Raw genomic sequence first — 24,513 nt, forward strand, 5'->3', positions numbered from 1 at the left:
TTGTGCTCTCTAGGTGCTTGGGGTATAACTTAATAATATGCAAAACACAGTGGTGTGTTTTAAAATAATTCTCTAAAGTCAGAAAATGCATGGGCTCCTGCCCCCTATATTCGGTACTGTCTTCCCAACTAAGCCTGGTGCTCTAGAAAGAATGTCTCTCATGGCTGCATCAACTCTGTATCAGCAGTGTACTTGAAAATGGTGCTAATCATTGATGCAATAGCATTGCAGTACTTAATGACTGGAGCCAGGCAGTTCAGGGTGCAATCCTGTGAAGAGCATCTGAAACACAAATAGAAATAAATTTGCTGAAGGAGGCAACATCAGGCATTGTAGGTGGCAGTGCCAGACATCATGAAAAAAACAAAGTAATGAAATAAAACTATAAAACAGGAGGTGTAGGGTACATTCAGAGATGGGGAATGTTGCATTTTCCTGGTTATCATGCTAGCACTCCTGTACCTGTTGTGTTATGGAGATGTGGCTTTTGGACTGATATAAAAGCACATTTTGCTACATTCCATTCAGACCAGTGGGTGTGGTGTGGTACAACAGTGACTGTCATTGGATGTCGTTATTCCTCCATCGTCTCCACACATGTGTGCTTCTGTTCCTCCATCATTCAGCCAGGAAAATGGCAGGAAAGAACTGTGCGAACTCTTATGATTTTCCAGGTTAATGGGCTTGCAAATGGATTTATTTATGGAGTCAAATAACACCAGCACCAATGGAGGTCATTTTTACATCACATGAAAGCTCAAATATAATGTGGAAATTAACACTTAGGGAAACGTCTTGAAAATGGAATTTAAACTGCCATTTATTCCTAAATCAGTGGTAGTGCTTTGCAATTCCTGGCACCTCCAGATAGAACTGGGAATCTCTTCTATCTGAAATGCAGGAGAGCCCCCGCTGATCAAAATCTGAGCTAGATGGTTGAGTGGTAGGACTTCTAGAAATAGGGCAGTTTCCTATGTTCCTATGCTCCTGTTAGGAACTATTTGTGTAACTGAGGGGTGACTGATGCCATTTCTTTTTTTCTGGCTAAGTAACCATCAAGATTTCTCCTTGCGCAACAGGACTCTTTCCTGCCCTGTACATGTACGCACACACACACGCACACACACATATTGTTCTCTCCTCATCTGCTCTGGGGGATGTTCAAATGGAGAAGAGGGGTGAATCCTGTGGCACATGTGGAATTCCTTTCAATGGTGGGACTGTTACTTAGGGCTGTGTTGAATACAGTCCTCAGTAAATAATGTCTGATATCAGTGGTGTGGGACCATGCCATGGTAAAGCAGCTTCCATATTCCTGTAGCCAGGCATGAACTGAACCTCAGCAATAAAACACTTCTCCATACCTTCTAAGTCAAGATGTCAACATGGGGAGTGGGAGAACTGAACTGTCTTGTTTCGGCTCATGATGACTCGCTTATGAAACAGTAAAGGTTTAAAGATGAAGAAGCCTTAGAACAAGGACTAGCGATAACATTAAGCAAATATAGCATTTGAATATGCTAGCCGAAGAAATGTGAATTTAGGCTATAGTGTGTTTGTATACTAAATGTATTTGAAACATAGCAAGCATTTTGTTCCTTTTCTGTGTGGTTTGCAAGTAGAAATTAATTAACTCCATTGATGATAATGAGGTTACTTCAGGTTTACGTCAACATTATGGTGAACAGAAGGTAGAACTGTTCAGCAAATGGTTTGAAAGTCTTTCTTGTACATGAATAAGCATTGAATGCACATTAGAAAGGAATGAAAGCCATTGTTATTGCTATTATTTAACACAGCTGTCTCTTATTTCCACTACATAATTCTTGTCTAAATGTACATAACGTCTCTTGCTTGCGAGCTGATAGAGCTCAGGTGACTGACTATGACTCACCAAGCAAAACAGGATTGCTGACATGAGAGGAAAGAACAGTGGGTTGAATCCATACCATTAGTTGCACTTAGTTCCCATTGAAATCAGTGGACAAATTCATGGAAGGTAAGACTATCAATGGCTAATAGTCATTATAGCTATACATTACCTTCAGAACCAGAGGCAGTATGCTTCTGAATACCAATAGAAGGGGACACACATGTCCTACTTTTGTGCTTCTCATAAGCATCCATTCCCACAGGTGGTTGAGAACAGAATGCTAGACTACACGGGCTTTTGATCTGCTCCATCAAAGCACTTCTCATGACATTTGTTCCATCATTGCTGATGGCAACTAAGTGTGCCCAACTTAATTTGGATCCAACCCAGTTATTTATAGGAGGCTCTAATATAAGGTCATGTTCTCTGATATAATGGTAAAATATATCTGATCCAATGGGTTAGTGCTCATAGCCAGCCTTCAGGGAGAGGAAAGCCATAGTCCTAAACTAACATATAAGGCAGGAGAGTATTCTAGAGCTGTGCACAAATGATCCTTTGAAAGACTCCATCCTGTTGTGGACAGAAAAGTGGAGCGGAGGGAACTATTTCACCAAATTTATCCAATGGATGGGCCCCACTATTAGCCATGACAGTAGCATAGCCTCTCTCCCCTGCCCCCGAGTTTTTGTTGTTGCTGCTACAGCAGACAACTGTGTTGTTTTGAATTCTCCACAATGCCCTGGACCTGCAGCATTTTGTAGCCACTGCCACAAAAAATGATGGAAAATATTCAAAGCTATCACTGCAGATCCATTTTCTAGTGGGTGGTGGTGAGAAAAAGAAAAATCACACCATTTTCCCCAGAAATACATCATCTGGGAAATTTTAGTTCAACTTTCAATTATCCTTCCCAGACACTATGACTGCTTCTAAAATAATTCTGAGTGCACACTTAATCACTGTGCATAAATAAAAGCATATTAGGGAGCAACACTGACATGTGCCAGCTATGATAAAACAATGAAGCCTCTTTTTTTTCCAATTGTCTAAGCTGTTATAGTTACCTGGCTTCTTAAATCTAGATAGAATGTGTCTAATAGCTCTAAGAAGGTGTTCCCAGAGAGTGGACAGCTTCTCTGTCCTTGAAAAATAACACTTCGTAGTGTCTGGGAAAAGATATACTAAATCAGAGAAGGAAGTTGTTGGAAGATTCTTCTCCTTTGGTAGAATTCATGTCTCACTTTCCATCGTCTGAGGCTGAAAATTCTTCCCCAACTTCAGTCATGCTCAAATTGAGCCATTGTTAAGGTGGTTCTACCTAGGTGACAAAATATTAGTGTAAGTATGGTGCTATAGATGTGAAAAAAGATGGCTTGGGACATTGAAGATGTAGGTTTGTAAGCATGTTGCATATTTGCAGTTGGGCACATATTTTGCAGTTTCCATATTAATACCCATATTCTGAGGGTTTTTTGCTCATTCCCTCCCCTTGCAGGAGCCAACAAAAATTGCAGAAAATTATGAAGTTAGGGAAACATCACCTACATTTCGAATCTAATCTGGGGATGACATAAGTAAACACCCTGTCCTGATCTGATATGCAGACACTTAGAAAATGTATTGCACCCAGCTTCCTTGGAAAAGCTGCTCTTTGGGAATTGGATGGACAATATAGGAAATGTAGAATCTTTTCATTTGTATGCCTGATTTTCTTTATTGGCATGACTCGAGGTAAATTTAGAAATAGTGCAGTAGCCAAGTGGGCAATTTGCCAACTGCTTTCACATGGGGAAAATAATACACAGGATCATAAGCAAAACAACTCTTCATTATGATTCATGGATAATTTTGGGACACTTTAGCAACCAATTCATCCTGATTAGCCAATTAAATGCAGGAACCTATGTGCAACCCTGAACCATAGAGTTTAGATCAATGCATTGAAATAATGAAAGACTGTCCTGGAAGAGAGATTGCTTGTTCTTGAGAGTATGCTAGGACTCAAGAAACACTCACATAATCACTGTGAATGTGCAGCTTCTTTAACGACCTTGGCACCTGCTTAAATGTCTCCCAGTGAAATAAATGGAACTGATATACACACTTCTCTGAATATTCGTGTTATTTCAGAGTTGTTCAGCAATGGCACCATTTTTATTCCCATACTGCTGCATCTTTCCAGCACTTCTTTTCTGAACTTCATATTCTTAGCCTCATTTGACCTCACTTCTTTTTAGGCTGTGGGGTTGATGCATGTGGCTTTTCTTCACACTTGCCTTTGGGGGCATCACATCAGTTGTAGCGCGCTGTTGTCATTGATGAAATAATGTCACCAATCATAATAAAGGGCCAGCGAGGGTAAATGAGTCTAAGGACAGTGTGGTCAAAGATGCAGAAGAAGAGCACATGGAAGAGGCATGATGTAAGCCTGTTTGGCTCACTGTGCTTCTGTTGTACCAGCAGCTCTTCAAATCATGCTGGCAAAACCAACACTGTCCTGCATACAGAAGTTGTTATAAAGTCTCCAGAAGCATCACCAATAGGGGGAAAGTATTATTTGTTTAATAACACAGCTCAGCTTGCCGCTTTGTCAATGGAATCGTGCACATGAAATACTCCTTCCAAATGCTCAAGAACACAGCAGAGTTCTTCCTTTTTGGCTATAGTTTTAAAAGCATTCAGAGCACATTTCTGCCAGCACACCAGCAGGTTTCAGCGAGAGAACACACAATTGTAGTTAATTGATCATTTCCACAGAGAAGAAATTTAGAAGGACTTTCTAATTCGTGTCTTTTTTTTGACCGCTTTTAAGCATCTAACAAAAGGCGTTCCTTTTCTTTTCGCTTGGGTTCTTCTTATTTCTATTTAAAATGATCTTCCCTGTCTGCAGTTACTTCTATTCGAGAGAAAAAGAAGAAGATACCAAGTACGTTCTGATTTGGTATGCTTAATCTTCAACATTGTGAAACCATTCACAGTTTTGCAATTATATGCTAAATGGGCACCAAGGTCATTTTGTACTCATCTGTGACTTTCTAATGAAAGGCACAGATGTCATTAAAAGCACAGTTCATTCTTTTTTAAAAAGCACGTCTTTGAACACACATTTATTCATGGGCTTCAGGAAATGTATATATAACACATTTGGTTGCCACTTTGCTTGAGCCAAATTACTTGTGCTCAGTGGTGTTTCTCTCTTTATATATTTGTTAGTTACAAAACCAAACCAAAATCCATATAAACCCAATAAAATCCAAGGGGTTAGAAGGTGAGCCACTGCGACAGCTGATGAATGCTGTGAGAGCCAGGAATTGGCTCCATGGATGGTTCAAGAGCATTGTCATACACTAGCAGTTGAGTCCAGTTTTTGCTATAAGTAGCATGCTGTTGAGTGGCACATGTCACCCTGGAGTAGGAGCAGTGAGGAATGATAACCTTTCCAAACCCCATAGCATAGCGCAAAGACACTGGAAAATGTCTCTCTGTGTGTGACTTTCTTACAGGACAGCAGAGTTGATAACAAAGGTTGTCTGCCCACAGAATTTCCCATTCAGTTAAATGGGAGTGTAAACCGAGCTGAGTCCACCACTGAAATGAATGGAAAAATCTACTTACATAGGCCTTAAGTGAGCACATCAGGATATTACATTTCAGGAATTCAGAACAATGAACTCACATCCCATTGGTTCCAATTGCATTTAAGTGACTGTGTCTTTATGATAGAGCAAATCTCTCTCTCTCTCTCTCTCTCTCTCTCTCTCTCTCTCTCTCTCTCTCTCTCTCTCTCTCTCTCTCGGTATTTCTATACTGCCTTTTACCAAATAGTCACAGGACTTTCTTTTAAAAATGCCATAAATACATAATATAAAATATCGAAGCAGCAAGGTCAAACAAGACTAATATTAGTGAACCCTTAGCAAATGAGATGTGGAAGAAAGGGATGTGGAGGTGTGAAGAGAGAATACTTAGCAATGGCAAAGGGCAAGATTCCTTTGTAGGGGATTTTTGGGGGTTATTTAAAGGTTGGCTTGTGGGGTGCACTTTTTTTTGCTAACTCTGTTCTATTGAAAGGAGGCCTGCTGTTATGTCATTTGGCTGACTGGTTCATTCTTCTGGTCACACTTAAGAGTGAGACCAGTGAAACCCCTGAGGTAACCCAACTATCTGTCCACCAGCCAACTCAAAGGGATGGGGGGAAGGGAGCTGCCCTTTGGCCCTCGATGCTGTAGTCCACTGAATGCTGGCCAGTGGGTCTAGGGTAGGGAAGCCAGGTGACCTTGTAGTTCACCTGCTTGTAGGCTTCCCACAGACATCTGGTTGGCCTCCGTGAGAGGTAAAGATAAAGGAAAAGGACCCCTGGATGATTAAGTCCTGGAGAAAAAGGATGCTGGTCTAGATGGGACTTGATCCAACAGGCTCTTCTTATGTTCTCACTATTAGGTGAGCAGGCAATGATCCAGTGATCCAGGATCATTGATAGAGCTGGGGTGGGTGGATTTTGTCCAAAGGAAAGTGGATCCATCTCCATTGTTCATTAGATTGTATCTTTCTAACCACACATATGTGGGCAATGTTATTGCTCATTGCAGATCCTTCTAGTCAATAAAGAGTGACCCTTACCCCCCATCTGGTCTCTTGCCTCAATTTGGGTGGGCGTGTTGCTATCTAATCTATCTATCCATCCATCTTATTTTTGCAAAGTTCCCACAGGACCCACTACATGCCTAGTTTCCCAATCCCATAAGTCAGGGGGGTTGATGAGCTCCAGCTCCCATCAGCTCCAGCCAGCATGACCAGCAATCGGGGATTATGGGAGTTGTAGTCCATCAACATCTGGAGGGCCACAAGTTCATCAACCCTGCTTAAATACTGAGATTTTTTTTAAGCCACTTGCAATGTGGGTCAGGGGATGCTGTGTGTGATTCAGAAATGACAGAAAGCTCCACACTGTACATCACACCTCCATGGATAGTCCTCTGGACTGTGTTCCTGGTCTTAATATTAGATTCTTTTAAGGCAACTATCAGCATTCTCTGGGGAGGAAAAGCATTTAAATAATCACTTTCGTTTGTGAAATTCTGGTGATGATTTCCCCACAAATAACTATATTATGAACTCCTTCCAGTCCCTCCCCCCCACAATGTGTTTGACCTCCTCCAGCTGCTCTCTTCGCAACCCCCTCTCCCACTTTAAAACCTTCCCTTTAATTGCTTGCATTAATGCCCCGAGGTTCTGTGAGAGAAGCTACAGAAACCTTGATTTTATTTTCCCAAGGAAGCAATTACAAATCTGGGTTAATATGAAATCAAGTTGTTTGTAAATGCAACTGTTTAAAGTTTGCCTCCAGGGAAATCATGCAAAAATAGGGCATTTTCTACCATTTGGATCTGTGCCAGTCAGCCAGCTCCACCTATGCTATAAATCAGATCATCAATTACAATCTGAAGAACATGGCATATGCATTTAAAGAAACATGTTTAGCCAGAAAGTTTTTAATAATAGGATGAGTCTTTCTTTCATGGGAAACAATCCTGTAGTTTACCTGCACCTTGATAAAGCAAGATGCAGCAGGTTGTGACTACCTGACATTTCTGAAGCAGCCACACTTTTAAGGCAAAACAAAGCCATACAGAAGAAACTGAATGAATTGATGGTGGGCCCTTAGATTGGTGGGTTTTTAGGTATTTGTGGCCTCTTTCGGAATGCCTTTTATTTTTCATAGGCAGAGGCAATTCAGAGCAAGGGCAATTTTTCCTTCATTGTATTGACCTCACTCCGAATTACCATAATTTCCCCACAGCTCCATGATCACATAGCCAATTCTTATGGACTACTCAGCATTGTGATGCCACCATACTCATTACATGACCCCTGATTGAGTGAGATCACCTAGTGAAGAAAAGTTGTTAAAGCTGGTAGTGAAGCTGTAGCAGAACTGGAGAACAGTGTTTGTGAACTGCTATGAAAAGAAAGGAGGAAAAGGCACATTTAAGCATGGGGGGAGAGGTGTTAATTCACACACATCTGCAAAAGTCCTGCTTTCACTTATTCGTGAGTGAATATTCAGCTCAGGTCTAACTTAGAATAAAAGGAGATAAGAACATGAGCGCATTTTCTTCTCAATGCTAAACATTTTTTTTTTTGCATTGATTTCCCCACACATTCAGGAAAGTTTTATATTATAGGCCTCTTGATGATGGCTGGAACAGGAGAGACCTTGAAACCTTTGAATTAAATATGATCCAAATTTACAGCTGAGTGAAGGATGAAAGATTAATAGGGTTTTCTTTCAGTGTGCTGTAAATCTGAAACTCTGGCGCTGGTTGCAGTGGTAAATTTCAAGCACCCAACTCTTAGTCATGAGCAAGCAGAGTGCACCAGGTTGCCATTATAAGCCTGTAGCACAGAATTATTCCAGTAGCAGTTTATATGGGGAAGAAACTGAAGGATAAATCATCCTCGGGTATAAGCCTTGCCCTATCCCTTGAGTCCTTGATATTATAATCTTTGACATCTCATCCTCCATCTATCTGGCCCCGCTCAGAGCCCTTGACCTAATCTTTCCTGTAGTCCTTGATTCAACAAAATTCTCTACATTTATTGCAGCTCAGCCTGTGCTGTTGCATTTTGCAGCCAATCAAAACATTTGTTTCAATCTGGAAACAAACCTTTTCCATTTTCTGTAGCTTGAATGTCAAGCTGAGCCTCAAGCCATTTCTTCTGAGCTCAAATTCTAAGGAATCTCGCTTTTATTTTTTTAACACTGTACTTGCAAAGTTCTTGCTGATTAGTCATTAGTAAATTTGTTATTGTGAACCAAATAGGCAAATTAGTGGGCAGTGGGTTTCCCTAAGAAGCACTCAAGGCATGTGTTATGTTAGGATGGTGGGGATATTCTCATAATGCTAATATTGGAGCATCCGTTTGTTTAATCCCAACATTAACCATGCAAGCTCACATAGTAATGCTTGGTAGCTCTGCCATAAGTGTGGGATACTTTCCACTCTGCAGCCCATACCCCACAGACCTAGTATGAGTGGTTGGCTAGGTCAGGCACTGGACTACTGGCGAAGGACCCCAAGGCTCAAAAGGGACCAGCCTACCACCGACTTGAACTCAGCCCCTCAGGCTGGAAGGATGCCATCTTCATTCTCTGTGGCAGCCCCTAACTTGTGGAACTGCATCCCCACAGATGTGCATCTGGTGCCTTCATTATAAAGCTGAAGAGGCACCTCTTTACCCTGACTTTTTTGGACCCACCTTATTTTTTAGGGTTGTCAATTGTTGTCAATTGCTTTTAATACTGTTTTAAATGCTGCAACCCACTCTGGGACCTGAGGGTGAAGGAAGAGAAGTCAAATCACCATCATCACCATCATCATGAAGCTCAGGCACCTGGGGAGGCAGTAGAAAGTAGACCATAAGAGAGATGTGAGGAAGGAAGGGAGGAAGGAATTACACAAACGCCCCTTGGCCATGCTGGAAGTAGTTGAAATGAAGGAAAAGCCTTCCACCCCAAGCATGAGAATTGTACCAAATTTCTCTCTCCTCTTATATAAATTTTCAAATGCAATTTCTTGACAGCACTGCCAGTGTGCATCATTGAGGGGGCAGAATTAGCTCTGTGCATTCCTACAGGCTCCTTCACGTATCCAACAGTGAATAACTGAAGAGGGCTAATATATTTGAATTTACTATAATAATTCTTTAAAGTCTCTTTTAACTTTTCTCATCTCCATACTGTTCATTGAGGATTCTCCTTTGTTGTTCCTTCATGTACTCTGGCAACACTTTCAACCAATCAGTGTTCCTTCATCACACAGTAAGAAAATCGCCTTATAATAAATTCCTGGCAATAAGCCTAACTAGAGCCGACATGCTATCAAGGCTCCATATACAGTTTTTACCTGCTGAGTGTATGACTGAGGACTTCGGGTGTTCAGTGAGACTGAACTGATTACTACTAAAAATGTTATTTGCTTGAGCGAGGCCTGGATTTGTCCAGTTTCTGATTGTAGACTTTCAGTTTCAATATGCTTTAGGGAACATTCTCTTGTAACAGGTCACTCCAAATCCTTGTCTGTCACAGATTTGAATTAAACATGCCAAGTTGACTGCTACGAATGTAATGAATTTGCAGAACCTAATGCACAACACGAAAATCCTCTGTCATTTTAAAGATTGTAATTCTGTTCTATTAAAATCAATATAAGCGTTGTATGGATTTCTATTGGAGTAGGTTTGCAGCCTTAATTTTTGGTTTTCAATGATATCTGAAAGGCTGCTTAAAAAAGAATAGAACAGTTTTTGCCTGTAAACGGGAGGATTAGAGATAATGGGTTTAAGCTGAAACGGTACAAATGCAGGTTGGGTGTTGGGAAAAATGATTATAAGAACAGCTGGACAATACCTTAAGATACAGAGGGAGTTTAGGGTATCTTGATCTGTAGAAAAATTTCAAGACCTTATGTAAGTGCCTGTCTTACTTAGGTGGTAGATTTCAGATTTTATTTGTTTTGCTTTAGGGTATGATGCTGGAGGAGTAGATTCTTTTTCTTTGATTCTGTGAATTCCCCACCTTTCTGTATCAGGCACGAGCCTTGGGCATGCTTGGGGGGAAAGAGAGAGTTGTATATAATTGTTTGACGCCAAGCAACTGGGATAATATGGTGGAGTTAATCCAGATTAATCCCTTTCCATACCTCATGCTGGCTAGAGGGGAAAATGCAGACAAGGTAATTATCACAACATTTTTTTGTTAAAGCTTCCAGCCTCTCTCCTGGTGGGAATTAAAGCAGTTGGTTGAATGTGAGAGATGCAGAAGCAAACAGATGCAAGGTGACTGAGCCAAACTCAGGACATTCCAACAAAAGTGAATTTTGAAAACACCTGCTAAGGGGATGAGGAACCTGGACTTTCTCCTGTGAACTTTGACTTTTTCTCAGAACACACTCAAGAGGAAGTGCCAAGAGTGCTCTTCTCCCATTTGCCCTTGACCTGGAAATGATGAGACCATGCAGCAATATTGATTGCCATATTTCATCGGAGAAGACACTGTCCAGATGTGCCTCTTCACCTGTCTGCCCCTTGGTCTCAAAATGTCCTGAGCTTTCTAATTAGAGCAGAAAACAAGACTTGAGAAGGAACAGATGGCAGCGAGGTGTGAGCAAGGATTTGAAAGAGTCACAGGCAGTTTGCTAACAGCCTCTCTCAGGTCCCAGAGGGAAAGTCCTACTGCTTCCCCTCATCTATTAGGAGACAGAAGCTTGTGACGAGAACTTGGAAGAGGACAGTAACAAGGGTTTGCCTTATGCAACCTGTGTGATATGAACATCACATTTGGATTTATTTCCAATCACAACTCATTCTACAGCCCATGCCTGAATCTTCACAATCCACTATAGGGGGGAAATCACCATTATGCTAAATACACTTCAGAATACCTATTGGCCATATCCAGGTAAATAAATGTTCACATTCTAGGAACAGGCAACGATGGCTAGGTGTGATATTGTGTTCACACTGTTTCATGCCATGTGAGCAGAAGCATAAAGATTGAGTTTTCCTTACAGACTGTTTTAGAAAGTGTGTACAAAGTTAGGGGAGGACTAAAAGCCTGCTCCTGCTCCCCAGTCATTGTACAATTCCCTTACACACACAAAATGCATGTACTATATAGGGCTAAAGTGAACAGGAAAATGTCAAAAATTATACAGCCAATGAGATTTGGCTGTATGATTATGTCACTGAGAGCAAGAGAAGATAATTTAAATGTGTAAGCAAACATTTTCATAAGGAGTGAAAAAATTCCCCCCAAAATAATACTCACCGCACCGCCCACATTGGCAAAAAAAAATTAACAAAGGATGCATTCAGACATGGGCAATATCTCATTGGTTTTCCTGATTATAATGCTAGTGCTTCTTTCCCATTTTCTAATGTTCCTTTCACACTGTTGCATTACAGAACTGTGGCTTTTTGACTGATATGCCACTATGTTGTCATTCACACCACTGGGCACGGTCACACAACAATGAGTGTAAAATGTTGCTACTCCCCTCCCCTCCCTTTCCGTACATGTGTGCTTCTGAAGAAGAAGAGTTTGGATTTGATATCCCGCCTTTCACTCCCTTTAAGGAGTTTCAAAGCGGCTAACATTCTCCTTTCCCTTCCTCCCCCACAACAAACACTCTGTGAGGTGAGTGGGGCTGAGAGACTTCAAAGAAGTGTGACTGGCCCAAGGTCAACCAGCAGCTGCATGTGGAGGAGCGGAGACGCGAACCTGGTTCCCCAGATTACGAGACTACCACTCTTAACCACTACACCACACTGGCTCTGTTCCTTCACTACCCCCCCCCCACACTCACACCAAAACAGCAGGAATGTGCCAGTATACTACCCCAAATTTTGCCACTTTATTCTCACAATTTTCCAGGTTAAGGTGGGTGCAAATGGATATTTATTGGAATCAAATAACATGAAAATGAGCACTAAATTTGTGCTATATTCTATTAGTTTACCAGAAGTGGCTTTTATGTTGTGTGGAAGCTCAAATATTATGCAGAAATTAAGAGTTAGGGAAATGTGAATGCAGCCAAAGAATGGTGAGTCGTTTTGGCTCAGCCTGATATTTTTATTTCAGGTAAAGATTCTAGACAAAGAGGGCTGCTGTTCAAGTTCCAGTCAGACAACTCTTTCCCACATGACATTATCATTATTATAGGCTGTGTAAGCTTGTTCCTCTCCCACAATACTTCTTATAAACTGAACATAAATTTTGTGACACTTTTGGGATGGAAGAGGTAGAAGTAGAACACTATGAACTTTAAGTTTCAATCTTAAGTTGTTGGAACGAGGAAGGGGATTTGTACAGAGAGTGGTTAATGACGCTTTCTCCTTCACATTTTATTCTAACAAGCAGCTCAGAGTTCTACCATGTTATTTGCTTTTCCAACAAGAGATATTTCCCAAAGGAGTTTGAGTGTGTGTAGCTACATTTCATTTCTTAGTTAATTCTTACAACACAGATGCCAAGAGGCTGGGCATTAGAAAGCACGTGGGGCTGCATTCAAGAAATCAAGCTTTGTGATCCATCCCTGTTATCAGTTCTGTGCAATAGCATTTAATCATCTTAAACTTCACCAACTGGAATAATTAAACTGTCTCTGTTATTTCAATATTCATTGAACAACCCACGTTTTGCTTTCTTCGTCGATTCATCCACTGGTTCTCGTTAATCTACAGCAGGGAAGAAGTGTTCTCCAGTGGTTTGATTGCTTTGAAAAACACTATAATTTGTAAGCAAATTGGGAAGCTTTGAAATGAAATGAAAGCATCAGTGACTAGACAGGCAAAGCTCACCTTTCTCCTTTCCAGTGAAATGTTTCAGACCAGTGCTCATCATTGCCATGAATTACACCATAACGTCAATGGGCCCTTCCAGCTTTTGATTAAACTGTAGCTATTAAGGTTCCTGGGGGGAAAGAAAACAAAACAGGTAATATCTTGCTTGTAATATCTTTGTTGGGAAATTCACTTCCAGCAGCTCAAGCAGTGTCAATAAAGGTGATTTGCCATCATAAAGCAGAAAATAAGATGGGAAATACAGATGAAGTCATTGACCTGACTGTTGTGCTCTTGTTATGGGGAGAGATTATTTCACTTTAGAGAAAAACAATATGCTTCATACAACAGGGGTGAGGAAAAAAATCTCCTCTTGTTCACAGTCCCTTCACTTTTCCTAATCTTGAAGGGGAGAGGAATGTGGTGGTGCCGACTTCCCTTTCATCTCTTGAACACAGCAATAATAAATATGTGATCATGAATCCATTGGATTTCTTTTCTAGAAAGAAAAGAAGAGTCACAATCCAATTGAGTTTGATGCTTAAAAAATATCTATGCATATTTTACTTCCTAATTGCATTTGGAGAATCTGGGAATTAATGTAAACAATGCTCACTTCTGTTAAATTATTTCTCTGTGAGTTAGCTTTACTGTGCTTTCCACTCTGTCTTTCAATTTTGTATGTCAAATTGCTTTGAGAACAGGAGCTTATGCAATTTGCCTATATTTCTTCATGTGTTTTTTCAAACCACTAAGTCATCTATATGTATTAATTGTTGCACATATTGAAATATTGTGATTCTTATTTTCTTTTAGTTTGTTATGGAAAACATGAGTGCAGATTCCCATCAACAAGATTATGGGCTATAGTGGGAAGAGGACACACATTCCTAGGCAAATCAACAGGCCCAACCCAAAGAACATTGCAATGTAGATGGGAATGTTCATTCTTTGTTGCTGTTGCTCTGGCTCCAGTACACTCCCACTGCTAGGGTTTGAAGCCACGTACACATGCCATTAGCCACAATTCATATGTATCCTGTATTTTCTTGAGAATTACTCCTGTTTGAGGTATTTTCCCCCAAGCCAGTTTCCATCCATTTTGAAACTGCAAGCTGTGGTTAAGCTGAGATGTGTACAGTTCAGATAATCAGTGCACATGTGCAGATGACAGTTTCATTGAACAGGATTTCAGGGGTTGCAGGCATGAGGAAACAGATCAGGTAATACACATAAGCTGCCAATGCACTTCTATCTATCTTTCTCTCTTCCCACCCAAGGGGCTGCCGGGTGAGAGACAAAATGCTGTTGCCAGGGGTGTGAAGTCATCAACCCCATCACTCTCTCCCTTCATCACTCTACCCATTTCATCTCCCCCACATTTCCCCTGTCTTGCACTCCTCTCTGTCCAAGCCCCACCCCCACCCTGCTGCCCATCACTTGATATTAGGGCAAGGGCTACAGGTTCCCTATCCCGACTTAGATACACAGGATCTAAAGTATCATTAACAAATCTCCAGTCTCCCAATCCATTTAAGCATGTCTACCATGTTATATATAGAATCGCCTAGGAAGTATTCAGTTAGGTGAGCTCCTCTTTCTGTTTGATATTTGATGTCATGAGAATCATAGAATCTGTTTTAAAATATGTTATGCAGGTTTTTATTTTTTAACATTTCATTTGTGGTCTGCACTTCACCTTTTGCTTTAGAAAGAAGAGGAAGGACATGAAACTAGCTGCAATTCCTATTTCAATGCAAATCTGTTGTTGGTAATTGTAGTTTAGCAATTGTCTCACCCTTCAGCTCAGCAATGATGAAAGATTCATGGGTGTGAATTATTAGCTGTGCCATTTACCTTGGAAATGCTCTCAACACTGTTGTGAGTATTTATTTTTGGAAGTTTTCTTTTGTTCCGTTCTGAATCTCATTATTCTGTAATTGTTGAGAACATTATTGTTAACAGGAGATGGTATAAAATATCTACCTTTCAAGAAGAGGACAGTTTAATAAATCTGGAGGCTGGATTCTATCCTGCTCCCCCCCCTTCCAGACTTGTAGTGTTGTCATTCTGCTGATTGTAATGAGGTTGTTCTAACTTATAGGAGAATGCTGATTCCAACAGCCCTTTGCTGTGAGAACCACATTCTCATGTGCTCTGATGGACTTTTGATGTGTAGTCTAGTGTAGGGCTTTATATCCATATCACTAGAGGTATTTCAGCAGGTGAGAAAGCCCCATTGTGCTAGCTGGAGTCCTTGTGTTGGCTTCCACTAGCAGAATGAATTGGTTGAACCCAGCCTTACGGCTGCAAACACCCACCCATTTTCATTGTCTCTATGATTATACTGTCACCGAAATTAAGGGAGGTTGTACAGCAGAGGGAGGATGGAACTCTTAGTTTATAGCTTTAGGAAGCTACATTTCAGAGCTAGTTTTAAGATTTGGTCCTTGTGAAGCATCTCATGTGGCACGTGGCATACGGACCCTGTAACTGAAGGCTGTGTCTCCCTGCTGCAAGAAAGGCACAGCAAATCATGATGGATACATTTCCAGCCATCCGAACAGACAATTTAGCACCACAACTCCTAATGGATCAGGCGTCTGCTAAAAGCGAATAATTGCTCAGATGTGAAGCTTGGCTTTCCTGATGAGAGGGATTTATGACATGTCAGGCTCCAGACATAAACGATAGCATCATATTATGCTAATTCTCATCATGCTCATGTGTGTGATGTGACACACTATAACACAAAATGACTGCCTAACATTTATAAGAAATACGAAGGGATGCCCCCACTACTAATTTGTAGTGGAAATATCAAACACATCACTAAAGGTTAACAACACCATCCTGGTGACTGGAAATGCTGGCCTGCTTGCAGATATAAGCAATAAATGCATTTTTGTGCCAACTAAACTATCCATGGTGAAATGAAATATCCTTATTTCCTTGAGTGGTTTCTTCTTCCTGCACTGCCCAGTGGTAAATAAAGCATATTATTCTGTGACCTAAAATCCCTTGGGACTCCCATTATATTTTATCCCCTCTTCCAAGATTTCCATACTGGTGCTTTCCTGCTTGCACAATCTCACAATGTAGACAGCAGAGTTATCTACTGGTGTAATTATCTACTCAAAACTAGTATAGTATAGCTGTGACTAGGAGACTGATGAGCTATGAATTGGGAAGTCATGGGTTTATATCTCACTTGTGTGTTACTGCCTGCCATTTTTTATACTGACCCAGCATTGTGGGCTCCAATTGTGGTAATTTTGTTTGTAACATGTAATTCATCTGGAATAGTATCCCCCAATTGCTGCCCTCCAGATCTATAATCCAGGAGTAGATAATGTAACACCCATTAGATGTTGTGGGCATGCAACTCCAATCAACCCAATCTAGCATAGTCATCCCTCAGAAATTATGATAGTCGTAGTCTCACAACACATGGAAGTAACCAAGTTGAGGAAACCCAAACTGCAGTACTGCTGTCTTGTTTGATATCTAGTATTTTAGTCCTCATCTTTAAGAAAGGCAGTTGGGGTGACCCTCAAAACTATCACCCATTCAGTCTTCTAATGTTTTCTGCCAGAATACATGCTCCCCCTTTTAAAAAAAGGTTAGAATGGTTAGAAGAGTGGGCTGAAGTAAATAAGTTCCTCTCTCCTACATAGATGGTTTTCCCAAGGGGCATTGTATAATGGAGCAGACTCTCTTTAATTATCATATGCAAGCATATGTTATAATTGCACACCCCAAAAAGCTGTGGATAGTATTCAATGACTATGTGCCACCAATGCAACAATTTCTGCTTATACAACAGGACAACCCCCCCTCACCTAGCCCTGTATCTGCCTTTCATTCTCCCCAAGTATTCTGTAGAGGGTCAGGGGAAGCCCTATAACAGATTTAAGGGGTGCAGTGGGGGAGCACATGCTAGAAATCCTTGCATGAATGGAACATTCATACAGCAGTGTTGCATTCAACCCTGTATGTTGCATTTATTCATCTCTCATCTGCCTCTGACCATTGACCAACAGAGTCCATGAGAAAAAAACTAACTGTTGCTTCATTAGATAAGTGACTGCTGTTTCTTGTATAACAGCTTTGCTGTTATACTCAAGATAAAACTCAAACTTAATTCAGGGGCTCTCGTTCTGATCTGGTATTTACACCAGGGTTGCAGTCTTGCCCCTCTGTAATTTAATCTTTAGAGAAATGATGTAGTTCAGGAGCTCCCTTCGCCTTCCCCTCCCACTCAACTGGTAATCACAAAATTCCAGTGCTTCTTTATGCAGATTATATGGCTCTTATTTCATTATCCCAAGTAGGTATGAAAAGATTACTTTCTAATTTCAGAACTTACTGCAAGCAGGAAGGTTTATCTATTAATTATATTAAGGCTAAATTGGGGGGTGTTTGCCAAAAGGCATAAACAGCATAAATGGGTCCTGAATCATCATTCAATCAAAGAGTGTAGTTAGCTTTAGCTATTTAGGGCTTAATTTTGTGGAAATGCTCTGTGGCACATTCATTTTGAGGCAATTAAAATTTCATCTGACCATTCATTGGGGGCTATAATGAAACTTTATTAAACTGAGGGTCACTGTTAGAACCGTTGTTCAAAATTTGCTTAGCGAAAACTGCATCTGGCTTGTTATAGAGTGCAGCAATCTGAGGTGGCTCTAATACAGGTGAACCTGATATAATTCAAAGTAAGTTTTTTGTACTATTTGCAAAGCAAAAAAAATTCCTTCCAGAAGCACCTTAAAGACCAACTAAGTCAGTTCTTGGTATGAGCTTTCGTGTGCATGCACACTTCTTCAGATACAATCTATTTGCAGTTCCACATACAATGCATTTGGTACACTACTTAGAATCTTATTTTACTTAACACATTCCCATACTACTACACATTTCTGAGTGGTGTGTGAAAAAAATCCACGGAAAATAAGACAAGAAAACAATAAAATATTATAATAAATCCCAAACACATTTAAATGTTACAAAGTTACAATGTTACAAAGCTAGACCGGATTCTGCAGCAGATGTATGCCAAGCTTCAGGCTTCCCCCACATGTGACCAGGTTGCACTGGGTACACAATGCATGGCACAAAAGCCGCCAGAAATGTATTGTGAGAGAGGTGGTTGGTTTGCGTCACTTGAAAAGAAATGACATGTACAATAGGTTGGCCCATGTGTAAATATTTTAAGAGGATCAGAAGAAAGGACATATCGTGTATTTGAATGTGAGGAATAGTACAATTCCATTCTATATCAGCTGGGGGTCCCCTGAGGCTCCCTGAAAACCACAACCTTCCTTGAGGTAGCCTATACATAGCCTATTTCCCTTTATCAATAGGGCACAGATGCCTTTGGGAGACATTGTTTGCTTCTCAGACAAAGAAACCATCCACGCTCAAGAAAGAGGAACTGGGCAGGTTTTCAGGTGTGAAAACAAGCCACAGATGAGAACAAGATATTATTCTTCATGGGAGACGCTTATGAGAAGTACATCAAAGCCCCCTAATGACAAGCTGGGAGCGATACTACAGCAAGGAATAATCATAACAAGCAGATGAAGGGGAGTTAACCATTACTAGAGTAGCTCTCACAGCTTGCTAGCCTTGTGAGAGGTGCCTGATCTCCATCAACGATGTAGGACTACAGACTGTTAGTGCGTATGAAATAAGATGAATTATTAACTGAAAGGCTGGGGGAATCATCTCCAAACTTGGAGCTTAACATTCTATGCATTTGTTAATAACATCCTCTCCCCCTGCCCGCCCTGGCCACACAGAATGTACAAATTAGAGAAAGCAAACTGGGGTTTATACTAGAACAACCATCACATGTCTCCTGTCTACCAGCATCGGCATATATTATCTCCATTAGATGAGCGTGCATTTAATTGAGCTGAAGGACAAACACGCAAATGTTGAGGGTTTGATTATTTTTCTCAGCTGGGGGAGCAGTGCCAGGCCATCCTCTCTCTGACACTGTGCATCAATTAGGTCTTGAGAGGCGACAGTAACCTAAACCGAACCTGGAGATGCTCCACTGGGTCCCTGGGAGAGTTCAGGAGCTCCGTTTGGGTTGAAAGCGTGATGTTTTCCCACAAGGGAACCACCAGTCACAATAATTACATTGCTGTCTACTCGTAATATGATTTATTTAGATGTTGCCTTATGAATTAATTCCCTCTAATTGCCGCTCCTCTCGCTGTAAATCAAGGTTTCCTGCTTTCTGTGGAGCAGCGAACATGATCCTACACTGCCATAATTAGTCCAATTAGAAAGGAAGGCAGATGTGGGGAGCCAATTACTTGCCGGAATATGTCTGCTCCAATGTATTCTGAGTGCCATTCGATTGAAATTTAATAGCAACTTAATAAAACATTGTTTTATTCATAAACCAAACTCCCTTTGGGCTATTAGTTTTCCTGAGGAGACAGTTGCAATGAGTTTTATGGCTGGTGAGTTAAGGGTCTTCTTAAAGAGGTAAATCGGGAGCAGATCCATTGAAATGTATGGATGCAGGCTTAGTGAGGGAAATGAGAATTGACTCCCTTTTCTGCAGTAACATTTCTTACTCTTCCCACGGAGAGAATGAAATTAATGACTTTGCCTCCCGAATCAGTGCAAACGTCAGAAGCTGTTCAAACTGTTTGTCACAGCCAGGTCTTTACTCCATGTGGTGGAACTCTTGTTACTGAAAGCCTTGCCTTAGGCAACACCCTCAATCAAATAGACCAAATCAGAGTAAACATCCACACACATCTGACCCGTTTGGTAAGCATTCCCTGAAGCTTCATGTCACCGCGCTTGATGTTGCTGTGCCCCCAAAGAGCAAACTCATCAAAAGTGAGATGTGCGTTATACAGGAGAAAACAACTCAAAATCTGTCTGAGCCCAAGAACTGGGAGAAACGATACATGATAAATAAAACAGAAGAGAAATAGGGGGCAAGCACGGTTATTGTGCAGCTTAAAAGAGGGCTAACCCCCCCGACCTGTACACTGGGTGATATTGGCCAGTTTGCTGCTTTGCTCTGATTGAGTTCAAACTGCTGAGACGCGCAGTCGTCCCTGTGAAATTTGAGCAAGTAAAGAGGTGACTCATTCCAAATGGGCATTAAGCAGAAAATGGGTTGTTTCACAGGGTGCAAGGCACAAAACATTTACAATCCTATTTGCCAAGTGCCCTTATGGAGTTTGTTGTGACTAGGGTTGCCATACAGAAGGAAGAAGCTTGGTTTTTTTTAATGTTAAATATATGGTAGTCAGATTGCTCCATTAGCTAGAAATCGCTGTTTGCAACTTCCCCACACCAAGTAGGAAGAGCAGAAAGCTTGTGATGGATGTAACTTGATATTACATCTCAGCATAGCATCAGCAAGGCTCTTAATTTGTTGTCCCTCCTGCTCTGGAAAGCAAGACAGGGGGCAAATTTGGCTGTCGTGCTGGTTTCAGTTTGCAGTGCCTTTGATGAACCATCACTCCCAAGTCACAGTGAGCAGAATTTACCATTTTTAAAGCAAAACGCTTCAGTTATTTGCTGTGTATCTGGCACTGCAGCTATCAGGGCTACTGGATGTCTTGACCCATGATTATACAATAGAATGAGGGATGGCCGAAATGTTCGCAAGCTATGTAGAATGGCATTGGGGTTGTATTTAGACTGCACATTTTTTCAGCAGCTAATTCTCTTTAGGTTTAAAAGCATTATAGCCTTTATTCCCAGCCAGAGAATTACGTGGTTCAGGTCCCTGTGGCCTACCTAACCTTGAGTTCTGAACCTGAGGGGCATGGAGATCCTAAGAACGTAGGGTTGTATTCACTTATGTCCCACCAACGATGGAAGGTCCTTTGATCCAGTGGGGACTTCTGAATCATTGGAATGAGAAAGGGAGTTAATTTTCACATATTCCTCCATTGCAGCCTTCATTCCCCTTCCCCAAGATGCTCTAGAGGATTGGGAAAAATTGCATGAGAGAGGGTGGAGTATCTATGTGAAGGGGAACTGGTGAAAATAGCCTCCTTTCCCTTAGATGGGAATCTACACTGGACCAATAAGCTTTGGGAGCGGGCGGGGTGTAGCTATAACCATGGATACAACCCACAGAAACTTTCCCAGAGAAAATATTTAGCAACTTAAAGATTCAATGACCACAAAGATAGCATAAACAGCAGTTACTAAACTATGTTGCCTTTAGTTATGTGCTATGGAAGATTATATAACTATAATATTTTATATAAATATTATATTGTTAATTATTATTTTATTAAAATAGAACTATTTATATAAATATATTAATAATAAATATGAAAACAACTCTTGTGTTTACCTCTTCCGACGATCCAGAGGGGTGTGTGTGTGCATTGCCTTAACAATATTAGAAATGGCACTGACCTAACTTTGTTCATCTTTATGCATGGTTTCTGGAATCTCTCTAGGCTATATGAGTTTTGTATATGTACGTTTGAATTTAATAGGATGTACTGAACTTACAAATTAATTAACTCTCACATTCAAACAAAATTAAATGTCTAAACCTCTAATTTTGGTAAATTGATGTTTCAGTGAGCTAAAGGTAGCTTACATAAGATCAATAAAAACAAGACAATCCCTTTCATCAAGGTTACAGTCTTAAGGATGTGAAACAAAAGGGAAAGGGGGATTAGAATGGAAAAGGAAAACAAGCAAAGTTAGGCACTAGTTCCTAAATTTACATAAGCCCGTTTCTGGTATTCTAACCTACAGAATTCCAACAGCAAGAGGAGGCCAGAGAGGGGATGTGTTATTAAGCCCAACACCTCCAGTACATTACCCTTGTTATTCTGATGGCACATGGTGGCACCATTGCAGGCATGTCAATTTGATGTGTGAGAAGGGGTGGGGCGAAGGAATTCACCCCTGCTCTACCTCTCAGGTAGGTAGAATCATGTATTGATAGTGATGCCTGAAGAGAGCTTGACTAGTTGGAATACAAAAGTTCAGGGATAGAAGGAGCTGAATGGAGCTGATGGAGTGGTCCTGCTACCCATTGAGCCATCTCCTGCAGCCTGAAAAAGCAGCTGCTGCCAGTGGTTAGAGAGCGAAACCTCATGGAGCCATATGTAAGCATAGCCAATGGAGCAGTCCTGCTTCCCACTCCTCCTGTGCTTCTGCCTGAAGGAATGAATGCTGCCAGGTAACAAAGGAGAGAGGGAGAAATCCAGAAGAACTAGCTTCGGCAAAGCTCATGGAGTGGTTCAAATATTAGAATTTTTCTATGTTTTGAACACTTCTTTCAGCTGTTATAAAATGTTTATAACTCAGGAATTTATAGAATGTTTATAATTCAGTCAGAATAAGCTACCCAGGGCTAGGCGGAGCAATGATCTGACTCATTATAAAGCTGATTTTTTTAATGTTCATTTATGTGTGTATTTTACAGATGCACAGATTCCCTGCCTCCCAGTCTTCCAGGGCTTCAAGGTTGGTTGTCAAAACAAATTCAAAGGGAAACAAGGAGTGAGGTGGGAGAGAGTGCTGGGCAGAACAGGCTGATGCCGCAAGGGACAAACGGAATTGGTACATAATTGATATGGCATTGATTTACCAAAGCTGAACACATTTCAAACAGTAGGACTTCCATATCTGTGTAACATTATGACATGAGTTATAGACAATCCAAGCAGTTTTCTGGTTGAATTAGCCAGCTAGGGGATTAAGAAAGATAAAAGAGAAGAACTGAGATCACAGCCTGTGCCCAGACTAACATAAATTTAGAGCTAGCTTCAGATCTAGTGAAACAATGCTCTGTTTCTTGTCCATCCCATGAGGGCAGTGTCGGTAGTAAAATCTGTGATGAAGTGATGAGGACAGCAGACCACAGCTCAGAAACTCAGGGACCATAGCCAGCATGTAATAAATATCCTGAGGATAAGATGATCAGACAGACAGATACTTGCCTGAGAAAGATCAGGTGTTCACCAAAAAGAAATTGCAGTATGATAATATGCAATTTTGTCTTATGTGCTGTGGACAAGGCCATCGTATGATGACTTTTATGAACTTGGACCGATTTACAGCAGTAGGATATATGGCTCATTGACTCAAAGTGAGGTACCATTGATTTCTCCATACTGGGATTAAAGCCCATTGATTTTGTTAGAGAAATTGTTGAAAAATCTGGCGGCATTGTTTTTCAAGGCTCAGAAGCCAGAAGGAAAATATTTATGACATTTTAAAATGTCATTAGTGTAAAAATTGGATTCATTTTTTTTGGGGAGGGGGTGGATCTGACTATATGGTTGAACATTTGGGGTTGGTCATACCAGATTAACTACAAATGTCACAGAGTTGCTTTTACTCACATGTATCTTGACGCCTATCCTGGGCCAAATTTAGTTTTAATTTCAAGTCATTTCCTGGAGTTAGCAGTGATCATCACGAATTCATACTTTGTGTGTAAATTATTCTGGATTTTGGAGAAACTTTCACCAGCTTTAAACAAACATGTCTGAATATTCTGAATTTGTTAAAAACATTCACCAACACTTTCTTAGGAGGGGGGAAAAACAGGATAAATGTAGCTTGTAAATTTCTGCAATACTTGGAATAGACATGGTACAGGATTGCATTGTAACCTCCTGAACTTTCCCTAGGACTGAACACTTCTGATTCAATCCCAGAAGCATTGTTGGCCAAGCAAAGACAAACCTTTGTTCTACTGTTTGGCATTTAGTTTGTTTATAACATGATCCCTTGTTTGAAGATGGAGATTACCAGCAATTAAATTTGGTTCACAAGTTCAGAACACAACTATATTTTATCTCAGATTTAAATGGAAGCTCAGTCTCCTACACCTGTTTTCAAAGGAGAAATACAATACCTGCTGTGAATGACATTATTATTTACGATAATCAATTACATGTATATCCTGTATTTCCTCCAAGGAACTTAAGATGGCATACACAAGCCTTGCCCCACACAGTGAGGTAGGTTAGACTGAGGAAGTATGCTAGACCAAGGACTGCATGATATACAGTGTGGGCCATGTGCATCCTAGGGCTGCAAGATCCTCACTCTGGTCTAGATGTGCAAAAACTGCTATTCAGAAAAATAATAGACATGGTGTCTTTCTCCCAAGCATTTTGAATGGACACAATAGAGGCCCTGCCTCACCAACCTCAATCTGCCTTCAGCCAGCAGTTGCCTGCCTTTCTTCCTAGTTACAACCAGGCCTGGGATGGCACTACCTGTCAGCTTCTTCCTCCTTAAATTCGGTGTTGTCCTTGTAGAAC

The 24,513-nt window shown here is 40.8% G+C and overlaps 1 long non-coding RNA gene across 2 annotated transcripts; it reads right to left on the minus strand.

The window, feature by feature from the left end:
• Positions 1-24,513, minus strand: LOC309371772. Of its 2 annotated transcripts, none has more exons than XR_014169282.1 (4): positions 24,399-24,513; positions 13,238-13,349; positions 9,137-9,271; positions 1-282 (listed from the first exon to the last, which is right to left on the minus strand). It is a non-coding gene; the product is annotated as an uncharacterized lncRNA (long non-coding RNA). The 2 variants fall into 2 exon arrangements; XR_014169283.1 differs by lacking the exon at positions 1-282 and adding an exon at positions 4,428-4,772.

This window comes from Podarcis melisellensis (assembly GCF_964234715.1).
Source record: "Podarcis melisellensis genome assembly, chromosome: 6".
NCBI classification, from domain to species: domain Eukaryota; kingdom Metazoa; phylum Chordata; class Lepidosauria; order Squamata; family Lacertidae; genus Podarcis; species Podarcis melisellensis.